Source organism: Aquila chrysaetos, chromosome W, assembly GCF_900496995.4.
Source record: "Aquila chrysaetos chrysaetos chromosome W, bAquChr1.4, whole genome shotgun sequence".
Lineage (NCBI taxonomy): Eukaryota > Metazoa > Chordata > Aves > Accipitriformes > Accipitridae > Aquila > Aquila chrysaetos.
Window position 1 is genome coordinate 3,312,983 of NC_054457.1, and position 19,550 is coordinate 3,332,532.

The 19,550-nt window shown below is 43.2% G+C and overlaps 1 long non-coding RNA gene across 1 annotated transcript; it reads left to right on the forward strand.

The window, feature by feature from the left end:
• Window positions 1–1,159: 1,159 nt before the first annotated feature.
• Window positions 1,160–18,383, forward strand: LOC121232826. Its single transcript, XR_005931716.1, has 3 exons — window positions 1,160–1,247; window positions 4,314–4,316; window positions 18,373–18,383. It is a non-coding gene; the product is annotated as an uncharacterized LOC121232826 (long non-coding RNA).
• The last annotated feature ends 1,167 nt before the right edge of the window (window positions 18,384–19,550 follow it).

Genomic DNA, 19,550 nt, shown 5'->3' on the forward strand with positions numbered 1-19,550 from the left:
GCTGTATGAGGAAAAGAGGAATGAACATCTATTTTGTTCAATATAAAGAAAGAAACACTAAGAGTAACTATACACAGTCTTTTCAATTATAAGCTAATCAGTACAAGTAAAATCGGCATCTGTACATTCTGAAAATACCCTAAAAATTGCTGTAGTGGAGCAAAGAAATATGTAGTAAATATTAGTGTTAAAATTCCACTTCTGTTTTAATTTTTTGAAGACATACTTAAAATGAAGTTTCATTTAATAATTGGACATTCTAAAAGGTACTCTTCTAGAACAAGATTTTTACCTTAAGTCCATTAAGGAAAGACTGGTAAGTATTACTAACAACACACCTGAAATATGAAGATTGAGATGATGTTGAGTGATTTATTGGGGTTTGCATCAGAAGCACAGCTGGATTAGAAGCCAAGGCTTGATCCTATTCTGTTTAAAATGGAGCAGCACATTGCAGTATGAGTATATAACCACTTTTTTACTTTGAACATAAATGTGCAGCCACATCTCTGTGGTGATTCGGTATTCCTTTAGAAACTCCCTGTCAACTACTGCTGCCCCTGAATTGCTACTGAGACCATGAAATAGTTTCAGGAGCCCAGGCTTCTTACAGCAGTAAGATACTGCTGATCATCTGATATGTGCCACCCATTTCTGTGACAGAAAGGAGCTTCTTGATCCCAGTCCCTATTGAACACACTACCAACAAGACCTTGTGGTTCAGGAAGGCAGAATTTTTCCTCTGACCTGTAATTGGAGCTCAGCAGTCACCAGGATGCAGCATGCAGCTGTAGCATAGCACCTACTCATGGCCCATGGCGGACCCTGACAATATGTTCTTCTGACCCCCTGACAGAGGCAGGGTGTGAAAGACAAGATGCTAACTGCAATACAACTTGCTTAGAAGAATGAACACTACCTGAGACTATGAGCTTTTACCTCTGGGTCGATATGACCCAAAACCCCAACATAAGCCAGCTCTTGCCAGCTAAGAACACCCCATACCAACGACAAAAACAATAGAAAATTTAGCCTTCAGTGAAACCATGCATATAACCACGGCCAGAACCGCAATCGACCAGAATCCAGTATAACCCACTGCGGAGGTTCAGGACATCACACACAGACCAATGTGATCAAGTGAAGCCCCTTTATTGTACAAATAGCTCGGTTTATATATTATTTCTAGTTCCTGCTCATGCGTAAGCCATCTGTTGATTGGTTAGCATGTGCCGTCCACGCGCTTAGTTACACTTAATGATTGGTTATATCAACACTGTACACGCGCATAAACATAAAACATAATTGGTTATACTAACTAAAACATGCAAGACTTGTCTCAGTCTAATTGGTCAAGATAAACTGCCGAATTGAGGTTGTTTGTGCCAAGTTCTCTTTATCATGGAATGCGCACCTGTGTTTTTCTAATTGGTATCTTTCTTATTTTTTTGTCTTCTTGTTTATTCTGTTCAAGGCCTTCTAAAGGCGTCTGGAATGCTCTTGCGACCGTTAGCTAAATATGTTCCCACAACAATTCCCCCTTTTTCTTTAAAAAGAGCATTAACAGATCTAGTCACCACCATCCGCGAACTCAGCCCAGCAATCGGTAGGTGCCAGCTTTATGTGGGCATCCCCACAGAGGCAACGATGGCCTTGCTGTACACCAACCCGATGCTCTTCGGAAAATCCCGGTATTTATACATTTGCAGAGGAACGGATTTCATCACACGTGGCCAGCGGGTGCCGAAATTCGCCTCGGTTGAAACATGGGGAGCCTATGACGCATGCGCTCGCTGGCCCGGCGCGCTGCACGAGTCATAGCGGTCCTGTCTGTTGGTTCATGGGCTTTGTGATGTGGTTGCAATGCACAGAGAATCTTGACCTGTTATGTTGGTCAAGGTGACCTACACGTTAGTTTTTGGCTGAGGTGGTATTCACATTGTCGCACCATCTAGGGTGTTCCAGATGATGATGGTCGTACAAATCGAGCGGGAGTCCATCGTGGGCCTGTGAACTCAGCCCTTTGCAAAGATCTATGAATACAATTAATTAAACAGAGTAAAAGCAACATTATATCTAATAAAATACACAAGAATAAAAGAAACCCCGATTTTTAACAAAGATACAAACCAACTCCTAAGTCCCCATCCCGCAGCTAAATGCTCTAAGCCGAAATGACAACTTTCTTAATTGCGTTAAAGCTCTTGCAGCTCCTTCTTGCCTCTGCAGTTCTGTTATCTTGTTTATTAATTGCTCCACTGTCCAAGTTCCTCATGTCCGTTGTTTCTCTGGTGGTTCAAAGTCCTTTCATATTGCAGCTGTCACGTACTCCGGCCCACTCATGCTAACTGCGGCCTACTTATGCTAACTCTAAATAATCAGGCTCAAAGAAATGTTCCCCATTTTCCATGAAATCTCCCACAATTCCCCCCTTTTTGTTTTTCATGCAAGCCAAGTTACAAGAAATGCTTTTGTAATCATACGTTCAACTATTTTATGATACGTGGTACAATCATTTCAACTGCTAATATTACAATTAAAATAACTAAGCCATGCATAAGCAAATCTTTTAATCATCCTGTAATTCCCAAACTTGTTAGCCATACACTTAACCCTGTGTCAGTTATCATGAGCCTTTTACTGTGAATCATATTGATATCGGGTGTTAGTAACATAAGTTGTCCGAGGCTACATGGCCTCCCGTTAAGTTTTGATGGAATTCCTCTCCCACGCTCTATTCCCACAAATTAAAAATATCCCTGCAGGTAAAGCAGCTGGAATAGAAAAAAAGAGTGAGGTATTCTGGAATAGATATAGTTACACCAAGCTGTAGCATTTCTATATACAGGCAAAATAGCATTTACATTCTGACCCTTTTGAGTGGTGTTATAGGTGTAATTAAACATCACACAGGGATTCATGATGACTGATCCTAACAACTCTTAACTCTTGAGGTTCTTGCATTTCTTGAGGCAGGTGTGCATACAACAGGAAAAGTAAACATGGTATCTCCTTGCTGTAGAGCTTTTTCTCGACAGCGTTCCATCAAACTATGTGTATTTTTTCCCAAATCATTAAGTGAATCGTCACGGATTAGACAGAGGTATAGAGTTAGAGGGGTTAGTAGGAGAAGGAGATACAAGTAGTGTAGTAAAGTCAGGTTCTGTTTTAAGTTCTCTAAACCCTGGAGAGGGAGTACCAGGTGACTGGGGTGGGGGGGGGGGGGGACGGCGGCAGCACGGCAGCGGCCGCAGCCACGCAGAGGCCGCGGGGGGCAGCCGTGGGGCAGCCGCGGCAGGCAGCGGTGGAGGTAATGAGGGATATAAATCTGGCTCTTTTTCAGAGTCCACCCTGCCTGATGCAAAAGAATTATTATCGGAATCAGAATCCTGCTCGTTAGCGGCCTGCTTACAAACTGCCTCCTCAAAAGCAGTATCAGGTTGTATTGATATGATTTTCTCTGCCGGCTCTAAATGCACCAGAGCTGTATAAATAAATTTCCATGTCGAAAACAAGGTTTTAGCAAGCATTCGCGAGTCATGTGGTGTTAAGGTTGACCCAGAAAATATATGGGACACAGCCAGGACAGCTGACCCAAAGTGGCCAACGGGGTATTCCATACCATGTGACGTCACATCTAGTATATAAACTGGGGGGAGTGGGGGCAGGGGGAATCGCTGCTCGGGGATTAACTGGGTGTCGATCGGTGGGGTGGTGAGCAATTGCACTGCGCATCATTTGTACATTCCAATCCTTTTACCATTACTGTTGTCATTTTATTAGTGTTATCATTATCATTATTAGTTTCTTCTTTTCTGTTCTATTAAACTGTTCTTATCTCAACCCACGAGTTTTACTTCTTTTCTGAGTCTGAGGCATATATGTTTGAAGTTTATGAAAAAAGAAGCCAAGGAGTCAAAATCAGATTCCTCTATTGTGTCTGTAAAACCTGCAATAATGGCGTGTGAAGTCTGTAAGTGAAGTTCAAATAAATCATTTGCTTGAACCTTGCAGTTAAGTCTTTTTTCAGCCACAGTTACAGGTAACCTGAAGGGGACAGGGTATATAATGGGAGGAGTTGGGGCACCATTATCTACAGCACATCAACTAGGAACTGACAGTGAAGTAGAAGTTAGCTGTCAGGAAAAGGCTGAGATAGTTCACTTCCTCTGCAAAACACATCTGTCACAAGTACCAAATTGTATTGTCACTTATAATTTGGTTTCTGCTCTGTTCCAATCATGCTGTCTCTTACAAAGAATATATTGTGATACTTGTTGAGAAGGTCTACTCAATTTTATTTTTTTTGAAAGGAAGTCTGTCGTGTGTCTGTCTACCTGCTTTCCCTATAATTGCCAGTTTTTGTAGAAGAGCAATCTTCAAAGCAGGTAGTTCTATTAAAGAGCAGTGTGCACTCAGCAACAGAGCGAGCGAGCGAGCTCCACCTCAGAAAGAAAGTTGCAGAAACGAAGAGGAATTTTAGGAGAATAGTATGGATGATCATGTGAGGCAAAGCTGGAAAAGAGAGATAATATTTTCTCATAAAGTAGCTAGTTCATTGAAAATAAACCTGTCAGACATTCAGGCACAGCAGTCCTTTGTGCCTCAAACGGAAACAGCAAACTTGGAGCCTGAGAAAGATCAAGGGCACAGAAAAACCTCTGGTGAGATGAGAATCAAAAGAGACTGGTATTTGTTTACTTATATGATGAAAGAGGAGATGTGATAAAAAAGTAATTTAGAATTCTTCTACAATCTTAAAGGGATCTAGAAATGAAGATCAGATTTTCTGTTTTCCTTGTCTCATACCAAGGCTGTTAAGAAAGAAACCTGGCTGTTTCTGAGTTCAGCAGCAGCTAGGTCACAATTGCATTGGGTAGCACCACAGCCCTTGTAAAAGTTCTTTGCCAGCCGAGGAGGGAGGCAAGGATGCTTAGCATAGAATTACCAAGGGAATTTATTCTTTTATTTTAACTATGTGCATAGTGGTGCCACAGCCTAATGCATGGAGGACCCCAATACAGAGGAAAGCAGGGTTTATATATGTTACAATACAGTTGTGTAGACCAATCAAATTACTCATGTTCAGGGGTGGGCTAATCAGTTGCTATTGCTCGCGTAATCGGTATGTATTTGTCCCATGCAGGATCAGTACATGCTTGTCCTGTGCAGGTGGTACAGACGTATGGTCAGTGGAGTGTTCATCTTCATTGTTCTAAACCAATGTCCCATGCAGGTGGGTGGGTTGTTGTGGACACATATTTAGCTAACAGTCGCAAGAGCATTCCAGACGCCTTTAGAAGGCCTTGAACAGAATAAACAAGAAGACAAAAAAATAAGAAAGATACCAATTAGAAAAACACAGGTGCGCATTCCATGATAAAGAGAACTTGGCACAAACAACCTCAATTCGGCAGTTTATCTTGACCAATTAGACTGAGACAAGTCTTGCATGTTTTAGTTAGTATAACCAATTATGTTTTATGTTTATGCGCGTGTACAGTGTTGATATAACCAATCATTAAGTGTAACTAAGCGCGTGGACGGCACATGCTAACCAATCAACAGATGGCTTACGCATGAGCAGGAACTAGAAATAATATATAAACCGAGCTATTTGTACAATAAAGGGGCTTCACTTGATCACATTGGTCTGTGTGTGATGTCCTGAACCTCCGCAGTGGGTTATACTGGATTCTGGTCGATTGCGGTTCTGGCCGTGGTTATATGCATGGTTTCACTGAAGGCTAAATTTTCTATTGTTTTTGTCGTTGGTATGGGGTGTTCTTAGCTGGCAAGAGCTGGCTTATGTTGGGGTTTTGGGTCATATCGACCCAGAGGTAAAAGCTCATAGTCTCAGGTAGTGTTCATTCTTCTAAGCAAGTTGTATTGCAGTTAGCATCTTGTCTTTCACACCCTGCCTCTGTCAGGGGGTCAGAAGAACATATTGTCAGGGTCCGCCATGGGCCATGAGTAGGTGCTATGCTACAGCTGCATGCTGCATCCTGGTGACTGCTGAGCTCCAATTACAGGTCAGAGGAAAAATTCTGCCTTCCTGAACCACAAGGTCTTGTTGGTAGTGTGTTCAATAGGGACTGGGATCAAGAAGCTCCTTTCTGTCACAGAAATGGGTGGCACATATCAGATGATCAGCAGTATCTTACTGCTGTAAGAAGCCTGGGCTCCTGAAACTATTTCATGGTCTCAGTAGCAATTCAGGGGCAGCAGTAGTTGACAGGGAGTTTCTAAAGGAATACCGAATCACCACAGAGATGTGGCTGCACATTTATGTTCAAAGTAAAAAAGTGGTTATATACTCATACTGCAATGTGCTGCTCCATTTTAAACAGAATAGGATCAAGCCTTGGCTTCTAATCCAGCTGTGCTTCTGATGCAAACCCCAATAAATCACTCAACATCATCTCAATCTTCATATTTCAGGTGTGTTGTTAGTAATACTTACCAGTCTTTCCTTAATGGACTTAAGGTAAAAATCTTGTTCTAGAAGAGTACCTTTTAGAATGTCCAATTATTAAATGAAACTTCATTTTAAGTATGTCTTCAAAAAATTAAAACAGAAGTGGAATTTTAACACTAATATTTACTACATATTTCTTTGCTCCACTACAGCAATTTTTAGGGTATTTTCAGAATGTACAGATGCCGATTTTACTTGTACTGATTAGCTTATAATTGAAAAGACTGTGTATAGTTACTCTTAGTGTTTCTTTCTTTATATTGAACAAAATAGATGTTCATTCCTCTTTTCCTCATACAGCAGTTGTTTTACAGTTAAAGCACTTGTAGGGGTGACCTGTAACTTCAGTATGTGTAAAACCAGAAAAATTCCCTATTGTCTTAAGCTGCTATTTTTTATTCTTTATTGGCAGTACTAATTACATCTTCAACACATGCATTTCACCTCATCATCTGTCGTGGTTTAACCCCAGCCAGCAACTAAGCACAATGCAGCCGCTCACTCACTCCCCCCCCACCCAGTGGGATGGGGGAGAAAATCGGGAAAAGAAGTAAAACTCGTGGGTTGAGATAAGAACGGTTTAATAGAACAGAAAAGAAGAAACTAATAATGATAATGATAACACTAATAAAATGACAACAGTAATGGTAAAAGGATTGGAATGTACAAATGATGCGCAGTGCAATTGCTCACCACCCCACCGATCGACACCCAGTTAATCCCCGAGCAGCGATTCCCCCCGCCCCCACTCCCCCCAGTTTATATACTAGATGTGACGTCACATGGTATGGAATACCCCGTTGGCCACTTTGGGTCAGCTGTCCTGGCTGTGTCCTGTGCCAACTTCTTGTGCCCCTCCAGCTTTCTTGCTGGCTGGGCTTGAGAAGCTGAAAAATCCTTGACATTAGTCTAAACACTACTTAGCAACAACTGAAAACATCAGTGTTATCAACATTCTTCGCATACTGAACTCAAAACATAGCACCGTACCAGCTACTAGGAAGACAATTAACTCTATCCCAGCTGAAACCAGGACATCATCCTTCACAGATGATTAACTACTGAAGATATAAGTACAAATAAAAAGCACATCAACAAACCTTCATGATCATCTTCTACTTCCATAAAAGAAGGCTTATTTTTCCATGGTTCCTCTAAGATCTTGTTTTAAGGCCAATAACACATAATCTTCATCTTCTCCTCTTTTCAGAGACACTGGCTTATTCATAAGCACTGACTGATTTTCAGTCTCCAAATGCAAGTTTCACTGCATAGCAAAACTCAGCCTAGTAAGAGTAATTTGCTTTTTTCCCCCCCCTCCATTAATTTTCATGAGCTAGAATCACAGAATATCTCAAGTTGGAAGGGACCCATAAGGATCATAAAGTCCAACTCACTGCTTCTCACAGGACTACCTAAAACTAAACCATATGACTAAGAGTGTCATCCAGACGCTCCTTGAACTCTGGCATGCTTGGTGCTGTGACCACTTCCCTGGGGAGCCCGTTCCAGTGACCGACCACCCTCTCAGTGAAGAACCTTTTCCTAATGTCCAGTCTGGACTTCCCCTGACGCAGCTTCATTCCATTTCCTCGTGTCCTATCGCTGGTCACCAGAGAGAGATCAGCACACGCCCCCTCCACTGCCCCTCTTGAGGAAGTTGTAGACTGCAATGAGGTCACCCTTCAACCTTCTCTTTTCTAAGCTGAACAAGCCAAGTGACTTCAGTCGCTCCTCATAAGTCTTGCCCTCAAGACCTTTCACCATCCTGGTCTCCCTCCTCTGGACACACGCTAATAGTTTGATGTCCTTCTTACAATTTATAGTGTATGGAATGTATTTACTCTGTTTGAAACCCAAATCCCAGTTTCCTAATTACATAAAATATCTTCCAGTTATTTTCAATTTCCAGCTATTAAAGATACTCATCCAAAAATCTTTCTGGTTTTGCACCAACAGTAAATTTCTAAATTCTGCAGTTCCATTCACAGCTTCAAAGACTGGTGTAACTTCATTTCAAATAAATTCAGATATCCAGTGTTTCCATTACTGTATTGTCCAGAAAACCACATGTGGTGGATTGACCCTGGCTGGATGCCAGGTGCCCACCAAAGCCGCTCTATCACTTCCCTCCTCAGCCGGACAGGGGAGAGAAAATATAATGAAAGGCTTGTGGGTCGAGATAAGGACAGGGAGATCACTCAGCAATTACTGTCACAGGCAAAACAGACTTGACTTGGGGAAAATTAATTTAATTTATTACCAATCTAATCACAGTAGGATAATGAGAAATAAAACCAAATCTTAAAACACCTTCCCCCCACCCCTCCCTTCTTCCCGGGCACAACTTTACACCTGAGTTCTCCACCTCCTCCCCAAAGTGGTGCAGGGGGACAGGGAATGGGAGTTGCGGTCAGTTCATCACACATTGTCTCTGCCGCTCCTTCCTCCTCAAGGGGAGGACTCTTCACACTCTTCCCCTGCTCCAGCGTGGGGTCCCTCCCACGGGAGACAGTCCTTCACCAACTTCTCCAACGTGAGTCCTTCCCACGGGCTACAGTTCTTCATGAACTGCTCCAGCGTGGGTCCCTTTCATGGGGTGCAGTCCTTCAGGAACAGACTGTTCCAGCGTGGACCCCTCCAGGGGGGGTCACAAGTCCTGCCAGCAAACCTGCTCCAGTGTGGGCTCCTCTCTCCATGGGTCCACAGGTCCTGGCAGGAGCCTGCTCCAGTGCGGGCTCTCCAAGTGGTCACAGCCTCCTTCAGGCATCCACCTGCTCCAGCATGGGCTCTCCACGGGCTGCAGCTTCCTTCAGGGCATATCCACCTGCTCCGGTGTGGAGTCCTCCATGGGCTGCAGGTGGACATCTGCTCCACCGTTAACCTCCATGGGCTGCAGGGGGACAACCTTCCTCACCATGGTCTTCAGCACGGGCTACAGGGGAATCTCTGCTCCGGTGCCTGGAGCACCTCCTCCCCTTCCTTCTTCACTGATCTTGGTGTCTGCAGAGTTGTTTCTCTCACATATTCTCCCTCCTCTCTTTGGCTGCAGTTGCTGTTGCACAGGGTTCCCCCCCTCCTAAATATGTGATCACAGAAGTGCTACCACCGTCGCTGATTGGCTCGGCCTTTGCCAGCGGCAGGTCCGTCTTGGAGCTGGCTGGGATTGGCTTTATCAGACATAGGGGAAGCTTCTAGCAACTTCTCACAGAAGGCACCCCTGTAGCGCCCCCCCCCCCCCCCCCCCCCCCCGCCGCTAACAAAACCTTGCCGTGCAAACTCAATACATAAGTGTTGCCCTCAAGACCTTTCACCATCCTGGTCTCCCTCCTCTGGACACACGCTAATAGTTTGATGAGGCGCCCAAAACTGCACACAGTACTCGAGGTGGGGCTACACCAGTGCAGTGTAGAGTGGGACAAGCACGTCCCTCGACCGGCTAGCTATGCTGTGCTTGATGCACCCCAGGACACAGTTAGCCTTTTTGGCTGCCAAGGCACACTGTTGACTCATATTCAACTTGCCATCAACCCAAACCCCCAGATCTCTTTCCATGGGGCTGCTCTCCAGCCTCTTGTCCCCCAATTTGTATGTATAACCAGGATTACCCTGTCTCAGGTGGAGAATCCTGCACTTGCTCTTGTTAAATTTCATATGGTTGGTGATTGCCCAGCTCTCTAGTCTATCCAGATCTCTCTGTAAGGCCTCTCTACCCTCCAGGGAGTCCACAGCTCCTCCTAGTTTAGTATCATTGTCAAACTTACTTACTCAATGTACATTTGACTCCTGCTTCCAGATCATTTATAAAATCGTTAAAGAGCACTGGCCCTAAAATTGAGCCCTGGGGAAACCCCACTAGTGACTGGCTGCCAGCCTGATGTAATTCCATTTACTCTAACTCTTTGAGCCCGAACCCGTCAGCCAATTGCTCACCCAACATATTATGGACTTGTCTAGCTGTGTGCTGGACATTTTGTCCAGAAGGATACTCTGAGAGACAGTATCAAAAGCTTTGCTAAAATCCAAAAAACCGTCACATCTACTGGCTTCCCTTGGTCAACTAGCTGGGTGACCTTGTCATAAAAGGAAATTAAGTTGGTTAAGCAGGATTTTCCCCTTGTGAACCTGTGCTGGCTATGACCAATGCCTGCATTGTCTCTCAAGTGTTTTTCAATAACTCCCAGAATAACCTTCTCTATAATTTTACCAGGCACCAAAGTGAGACTGACAGGCCTGTAATTACCAGGGTCTTCCTTCTTTCCCTTCTTGAAAACTGGGACAACATTTGCCAGCTTCCAGTTGACTGGGACCTCTCCAGACTCCCAAGACCATTGAAAAATAATGGAGAGAGGTCCCACAATAACATCGGCAGCTCCTTCAGTACCCTGGGATGAATCCCATCGGGCCCCATAGACTTATGCGCATCCAGCTGGAGCAGCAAGTCTCGAACAAGTTCAGAGTCAACTGGGAGTTTATCATTCCCCCAGTCACGGTCTTCCAACACAGGGCTCCAGGGGTCCCAGGGCCCATCATCGGTGGTAAAGACAGAGGCGAAGAAGGCATTAAATGTCTCTGCTTTGTCTACATCCTTATTTGTGAGGTGACCGACCTCGTCAAGTAACGGACGAATGTTATCTCTGATCCTCCTTTTGCTGTTAACATATTTAAAAAGGCCCTTTTTGTTGTCCTTCACAGTGCTGGCCAGCTTGAACTCTAATCGAGCTTTGGCCACACAAATTTTCTCCCTATAGTGGCGAACAGCATCTCTGTAGTCCTCTCGTGTCACCTATCCTTGCTTCCAATGTCCGTACGCTTCCCTTTTCTGCCTATGCTCTAGAAGGTCCCTGCTCAGCCAAGCTGGCCTTCTGCCCTTCTTGCTTGACTTCCGACACTTTGGAATTGCCTGCTCCTGCGCTCTTAAGAGATGGCTCTTAGAAAGTGACCAGCATTCATGGACCCCAATACCTTCAAAAGCAGATTCCCAGGGGACCTTACTAACTAGCTCCTTCAGCAGCCCAAAGTCTGCTCTCCCCATATCCAGGGTCAAAGTTTTGCTCACAGTTTTTCTCCTATCGCCAACAATTTGAAACTCAACTACTTCATAGTCACTGTGACCAAGACAGCCACCAATCACCACTTTGCCCACGAGTCCCTCTCTGTTTACAGACAACAAGTCTAGGAGGGCACCTTTCCTAGTCAGCTCCCTTAGTACCTGCACCAAGAAGTTATCTTCAACATGCTTCAGGAATTTCCTGGACCTGTTTGTGTCCACTATATGATATTCCCAGTTGACATCTGGGAAGTTAAAATCACCCATAAGGGCAAGGGCAGTTGATCTAGAGATATCCCTTAAATTCCTTGTGGAATAATTCATTGGTGTCGTCGTCCTGGCTGGGTGGTCGATAGTAGACTCCCACAACAACATCCGCTTTATTTGCTTTCCCCATCATCCTTACCCAGAGGCTCTCAACTGCATTGTCGCCAACTGCAAGCGCCATACAATCCAACCCCTCCCTTATATACAGCACCACCCCCCCACCACCCCCGCCTCCCCTGCCACGCCTATCCCTCCTGAAGAGCCTATAACCATCCATCACGGCACCCCAGTCACAGGACTAATCCCACCAGGTTTTGCTTACGCCAATGATGTCGTAGCTCTGGGACTGGGCCAAAGCTTCTAGCTCCTCTTGTTTATTCCTCATGCTGCACGCATTAGTATAAAGACATTTCAAATGTGCTCCAGTGTACTCAGCACATCGTGGAGCAGACTGAAGGACCTTGCTAGCACATTGTCTCTCAAACATTGGCGTGCTGCCCCCAGGCTTATCTCTAGCGAGCCTGGTTTTATCCCTTTCCCCCTTCGAATCTAGTTTAAAGCTCTTTCGATGAGCCCTGCTAACTCTCGTGCAAAGATCCTTTTCCCCCTTTGAGAAAGGTGCACCCCATCTGTTGCTTAGCAGGCCTGGTGTCTTGTAGACTGACCTGTGATCAAAAACCACAAAATTCTGCCGGCGACACCAGTCACGGAGCCAGGTATTGATCAGCTGGGTCTCCTTGTTTCTTTCAACATCATTCACTGCAACTGGAAGGATAGAGGAGAAGACTACTTGTGCTCCTGATCCCTTAACCAGTCGTCCCAAGGCCCTGAAGTCTCTCTTGATCGCCCTTGGACTTCTTATTGCAACTTCATCGCTGCCTACATGAAAGAGCAATAATGGATAATAATCCGAGGGCGGTACCAGGGTAGGAAGTTTTCTCGTCACATCTTTAACCCGGGCCCCAGGGAGGCAGCAGACTTCCCTAAGAAGTGGGTCAGGTCAGCATATTGGACCTTCTGTTCCCCTCAGAAGAGAGTCTCCTATGACAGTGACCTGTCTTTTTTTCTTTATGGAAGTGGCTTTGACACAGGGCGCAGGCCGACTTAACCTTGATGTCACCTCCAACGTAGATGAACCATCATCCTCGTCACTGTTTGGTTCCACTTGCAGAGCCTCATACCTATTATGCAAGGGCACCTGGGAAGGTGGGGTAGTCAAGGAGGAGATGCGCCTGCTGCACCAGGCAGAAACTTGTTGCCATTCCCCCCTATCCCTTAAGTCACCACGTTCTGCTGGGTGGAGAGAGGATAGAGAATCCTCCATATCATGTGTCCTGTCTGCCTGACAGGTCTGTCTCAGGGTGTGGTTCCAGTGGTCTATCTCCCTCTCAGACTCCCTGATACTCCTCAACCTTCTCATCTCGTCCCGGAGCTCTGCCACTAAGCTGAGGAGTTCCTCTACCTGGGCGCACCTCCCACAGGTGTAGTCACTACTGCCGTCTGGTACTGGCATAAGAGTAGGGCACACCCTGCAGCCTGACGCCTGGGTAGGAGCACGTTCCCATCGGAGCTCTGTCTGCGAAGCTGCGTCAGTCGCGGCGGGTGCAGAGTTTAGAGAGGACATGGCCTTCTGCTGGGTAGATGACCTTGGTGTCTGCAGAGTTGTTTCTCTCACATATTCTCACTCCTCTCTTCCAACTGGTGTTGCGCAGTAGTTTTTCCCCCTTCTTAAATATGTTATCACAGAGACACTACCACCATCGCTGATTGGCTCAGCTTTGGCCAGCGGTGGTTCCATCTTGGAGCCAACTGGCATTAGCTCTATCGGACATGGGGGAAGCTTCTAGCAGCTTCTCACAGAAGCCACCCCTGTAGCCCCCCCCGCTACCAAAACCTTGCCACGTAAACCAAATACTCCAGATAAGCCCAACAAAAACCAAAGAAGTCATCGTAGTACTACCAGGATAGTGGCAAACTACAAGCAAAATATCAAGAAAAGTACATAAGCTTGTTCAAGTACAAATAGTACAAGCATTACTAAACCTTTTACCATCAGCTAAGATGACTGAGTGCATGAACCAAGCATCATTAAACATAGCTCAAAGAATTCATACATTACCTCAGAAACAAAACAAAATACACATCCAAAACAGGCATTGTATTTTGACATCTGTGCAATAAAGTAGATTCTCATGCTCTTTCTGAAGACTTGGACTGTCTTCCAGACATACTGTACCTGGAAGGAAAGAAAATAAAATACTCAGTTCACTTGTTTAGTAAGTGAGTAACAAAGGTATAGAAGAAGAAGTTATTTTTGAGTAAGTCAGAAACCCTGTGATTTTTGAGCAGTGTTGAGAAAGGCTATACATTTATATGTACATTTATTCTAAAGAAAAAAAAAAGAAGAGCTAATATGAAGCAGATAAGGAAAGCAAAGACTTCACACTTTTTGACATCAGCAGCTAAACACGTTTAGGATGAAATCCTCAATGGGGTAATAGTATTGGTATGCTTTATGCTAGCAGTCCAAACATACAAAGCCATCTAAGTGGCTTGAATAATGAATCAAGACAATGTAGTGTTCAATTTTATATTCCTTTGACCATATATATTCATACTGAGTTCTTCCTTAAAGAAAACTCTGAGTTTTTATTTACTGCCTCTACACATACTCTACTACATAATTACCATAATAACTGACAAAGTTATTCTAAAACATTCCTTTTACCTTTTCAAGTTCCAACGTAATGGATCCAGATATCAGTCTACAGCTAAAAGCAAAATAAAGCAAAAAAGTATGCAGTGTCAAGTAAACAAAGGAAGCATTTTTAGGTTCGTACTAAACATTTGATGGGAGAAAGTGATGTCAGGGGAGAATGGCTTGTGTCTAAAGCTGTGTCTATGACAATGAAATTATATAGAACAATGTATAATAAAATTGCAAAAAGAATAGAGTGAAAGACTCTGGAATGTGCTTTGACTTTTGCATTTTGGACCAATCATCAATCAAAAACATTTAGTGAGTATTTCAGTCAGTTGCCCACTTACATTTGAAAAAACTGAATATAATATATTTTAAAAAAAACCCAAATATACTAATTAAATAATATTTTAGATATTCCAGTATCCATGAAGCTCCTGCAGCAGTTCTTGAAGGACTTTTCATTAAATATATATTTTAGGAAAAGCCTCTAAACACTTTACTTATTTTTAAGGTAGAAGATGACTTTTAAATATAGCATTTAACTTTGAAAATAATTAATTTCTTTACAATTAGCTTTAAGTACTTAATGCCTTTATTTCCCTGCTGGTTTTCACAGGAAAAGCATGCTGCCTGACTTCTGTATGCACTGGTATAGTTTGAGAAGAGAGGCAGTAAACAGTAGTGGAGTAACAGGTTAGGGACTGCTTAGAGAAGTTGCAATACTCAGATCCACGGGGCTGAAAGGGATTCATCCAAAAGTGCTGAAAGAGCTGGCCCATATGATTTCTGAAAAAGCATGGCAGTTTAGGATATGCCTGATGACTAGGAAAAGGATAACATTACTCTCATGTTTTAGAAAGGTAGAGTGTAACCTCAAGAAATTTGTGGCTGACACTTAACTAGGAGAAGTGGCTCGCATGACAAATGGCAGAACTGTTCCAGATGGACCTTGATAAACTTGAGGAAATACCTCATGAGGTTCAATAAAGAGAAGTACAAAGTTATGCACCTAAGGCAGAATAACCCCATGCATTAGTTCAGGTTTTGAACTATATGGTTGAGTCCTGCTGAAAAGGATATGAGAGTGTGCCAGGCTGAATATGAGATAGCAGTGTACTCCTCTGGTAAATAAGACAAACCACATACTGGGCTGCATTAGGAGGAATTTAGCCAACAGATTGAGTTATTATCCCTATCTACTCAGTGCTGATGAGGCCACACTTGAAATAGTGCACCCAGTTTTGGGACCCCCAGTTTGAGAGGTATGTGGAGAAATTGGTGAGGGTCCAGGGGAGGGTTACCAACATAGTCAGAGGCCTCAAGCACATGTTCTGTGAAGAGTGGCTGAGGGGGCTAGGCTTATTTAGTCTGGTGAAGAGGACACTAATGGAAAATGTGATAGCAGCATGCAAATATTTGAAGGGTAGTTAAAAAGTTGATGGCACCAAACTCTTCTATTCTATTCTCTTGGTAGTGCCAGGTGATATAACAACGGGCAATGGCCACAAACTCTGGCTTGGAGATTCAGATTGGACTTGAGGAAAACTAATTCACTAGGGGGAAGTGCAGAACTGGAACATGTTGCCCAGAGAGGTTTTGTATCATCACCATTGTTAGAGGGTTTCAAGACTCACCTAGACAAAGCCATACTGACCTGATCAGTGGACTAACCCTTTGAGTGGATTGACCCTTTGAGTGGACTAAATGACCTCCAGAAGTCCCTTCCAACCAACTTTTCTGTGATTCCATGATTTGACCTGTGGGAAGCTCTATTTTCAAGCTATTCATTGTGATAGAGAATAAAACTGTCCAGCTCAGCTACACTGAACACCCACTAGAGGATTTTGAAAGTTCAGTATTTCTTAGGCCTCAGCATGCTCTGGGATTAATCATTTGAGTTGCAGAAAACAGAAAGCTGGCATTTTAATAGGCAGAGTGATTCCTTTCTGAATGGAATAGAGCCAGAAGCCCTTACAGAACCTTTTATTCATTCCTAACTTCTGAAAAATTGCAGGAAAACAGTGATTCTCACCATGAAGACTGTTGCTTTCCTGCAAAGCTTTAATATTTTCACATTAACTTTTGTGTAATCACATATTATTAGCCAAATGTACTGCGTCTGGCTGGGATGGAGTTAACTTTTCTCATAGCGGCCCATATAGTGCTGTGCTTTGCATTTGTGTCTAAAACTGTTGATAGCAGACCAATGTCTTGGTTATTGCTAAACAGCTAGTACAGCATCAAGGCTTTCTCTCTAAATCCCCACCCCCAAAGGCCATTAGGCTGGGGTGGGCAAGAGGTTGGGGGGACATAGCCAGGACAGCTGACTCAAACTGACCAAAGGGGTATTCCATAATATATGATGTTGTGCTCAGCAATAAAAGCTGAGGGAAAAGAGGAGGATGCAGGGACGTTCATGATTATTGCGGCGACTGAATCAAGCGCTCAAGCTCTCTGTGCAAGATTCCCTTTATTTCACAAAAGATTCCAACTTATATATGTTTCAACAAAGATCTAGAAAGTACTAACAGCACACAGCCAATACTACTAACACAGGAGGGCATATCTGGCCCAGCTGGGATGTTTGCCAGTCCTCAGAACAGTTAAAGATAAAAACATTCCATAGACATACTCGTGACTGTCTTCAGCCACATCTTCCCAGGCCTACACAAGGCCATCCTCCAACCTGACCTTGTGAAACTAGTTCTTCAAAGGCTTGGCAAACATGCAGCACAACAAATTCTAAGTCACTCTTGAAAACAGATGCCAGGTGTTCCGAGCTGCTCCCACAATTATGGTGTTTGTCTTCTGAAGCAATCACTATGCATACTGAGGCCCTGCTTTCCAGGAAGTGGCTGGACATCTGCCTGCTGATGGGAAGTAATGAATGAATTCCTATTTTTGCTTTGTTTATGGGTGCAGCTTTTGCTTCTCTTATTAAACTGCCTTTATCTCAACCTATGAGATTTTCCATATTATTTTCTCCCTTGTCCTGCTGAGGAGGGTGAGAGAAAGACTGGGTGGGGGGGTCTGGCAGCCAGCCAAGGTCAACCCACCACACCAAATATGTGAAACTGCAACAGAAAGTTTTACTTCATAAAAGAAAATATGTGCTAGACCTCTATTTTCAATTCTGTCTTTGCTTTTATATCTGTGAATAAAAAAGAGTTAGTCACACTACCCACCTCTAGGCACCTAAATTAGTAAGCTAGTTTTCAAAAGTTCTTTATGTGTTCAGTAAAAAGAGAAATGTGATTCCAGAGGATGCTTCATACATCTTAGGTTCCTGCTTTCTGAATATTTTCAGTTAGTAGAACATTTCAGTATTTATGATCTTGATCCTGTAATGCTATATTAAATAGAAAAGCCTCTTTGTGTTGTAAAAAAAGCACAAAAAAGGGAAAAATTAATATCCATATTGGGAATTGGTCACTTTAATGTTGACTTTTAAGGATGAGGAATTCTTGTCTTTTCCTTATTACAATATTTTTTTGCTCATGAATATCTGCTAAAGTCTTGAGAAATAAGCTCATGGTAGGACCATGAGTATATACATACCTGAGTATGTATATACTTGCCCTTCAGTAAATGCTAATGCAATTATTTAGGGTTGGATATTCCCAAAGACTGAGAAACTATGATTATTTATTAATTGTAGTACTCCTGAGTTCATGCATGGGACAGGATTTCATTGTATTAAATACTGTACAAACAGAACAAAAAGATGTTCTGTACCCTAAAGAGATTATAAACTAGAACATGAGACAACAAATGGACACACAAGACAGTATAAGGGAGTAATTAGACAACAGGCCAGAATGACAGTCAGACTACAAGCTTTTATAGCCAGAGATCTAAGAGGAGGTCATCAAGAAGATGAAGGTAGGCTATTTGAAGTGGTGTATGGTGGGGGGATGAGACAGGCATAAGTTGAAACAAAGTCCTTTCCAACCTAAGGTATACTATGTTCCTATGAACCGGGTCAGAGAGGAATAAACACTGTTTCTGTGCTCTAAGACCATGCTAAAGCCCATAACTGTGGAACATTTTACAACAAGCAGCTAAGCTTCCCCCCTTCTTCTCACAGCAGGAATCCAGTCCCATCCTTGAAACTCTACTGAACTTTAGATATGAAGACAACCCTATTCTCACTCATCTGCTTCTCTGTCCGTGTCCCCTCCACCAAGATTTTTAGACCAAATTAAGTTTTTCTTAAGCATCAGTGTAGAAATGGTATAAATAATTTGGCCAAGATCACACTAGTCGTGTGGTTCAATGTATTCTCCTAACCTCTTGAAAAACAATGCAACTGTCTTACTTTCCTTTAGGACACATGAAAACCAAGTGGAGAAAGAATCTTTAGGATAGCCCTTATAATATAAAATTTTAGAAATGTTTCAACTAACAAAACCTTTAATAGTTTTGCCTCTCAGAAAATATATCTGTGGAAAATGTAGACCTTAGGTGTATTTTGCACATATTTATAGGAAGACTTGAGAAATGCAGTATTTTCATTAATGTAATATTAATTTTAACTTAATATATTGTAATGAAATTACAAAGCAATCACAGGTAGTCATTTTCTGGTCATGAAAATTATTACAATAGGATACTTTGATTAAATATTTGAAAAACTGAGAATAAATTATTTTTTAATGACTGTCTTTTTTTTAGAGTTCATATGGCATGTAAGTAGTGATGTCAGCTTTGTAGCAGTTTGTCTTCTAAGTATGAATTATTACCAGCCTGTCAATCTTCAGAATACTTTTCTGAGATGGGTATATGTTATGGGTTTGTGTGGTGGGGTTTTTTTGGTAGTGGGGGAGGGGGCTGCAGGGGTGGCTCCTGGGAGAAGCTGCTAGAAGCTTCCCCAGCTCCAAGTCGGACCCGCCTCTGGCCAAGGCCAAGTGAATCAGCGACAGTGGTAGTGCCTCTGGGATAACATATTTAAGAAGGGGAACCTGCAGTGAGTGGTGGGATTGGAATGTAAGAGGAACACCTATGCAGATACCGAGGTCAGTGAAGAAGGAGGGGGAGGAGGTGCACCGGAG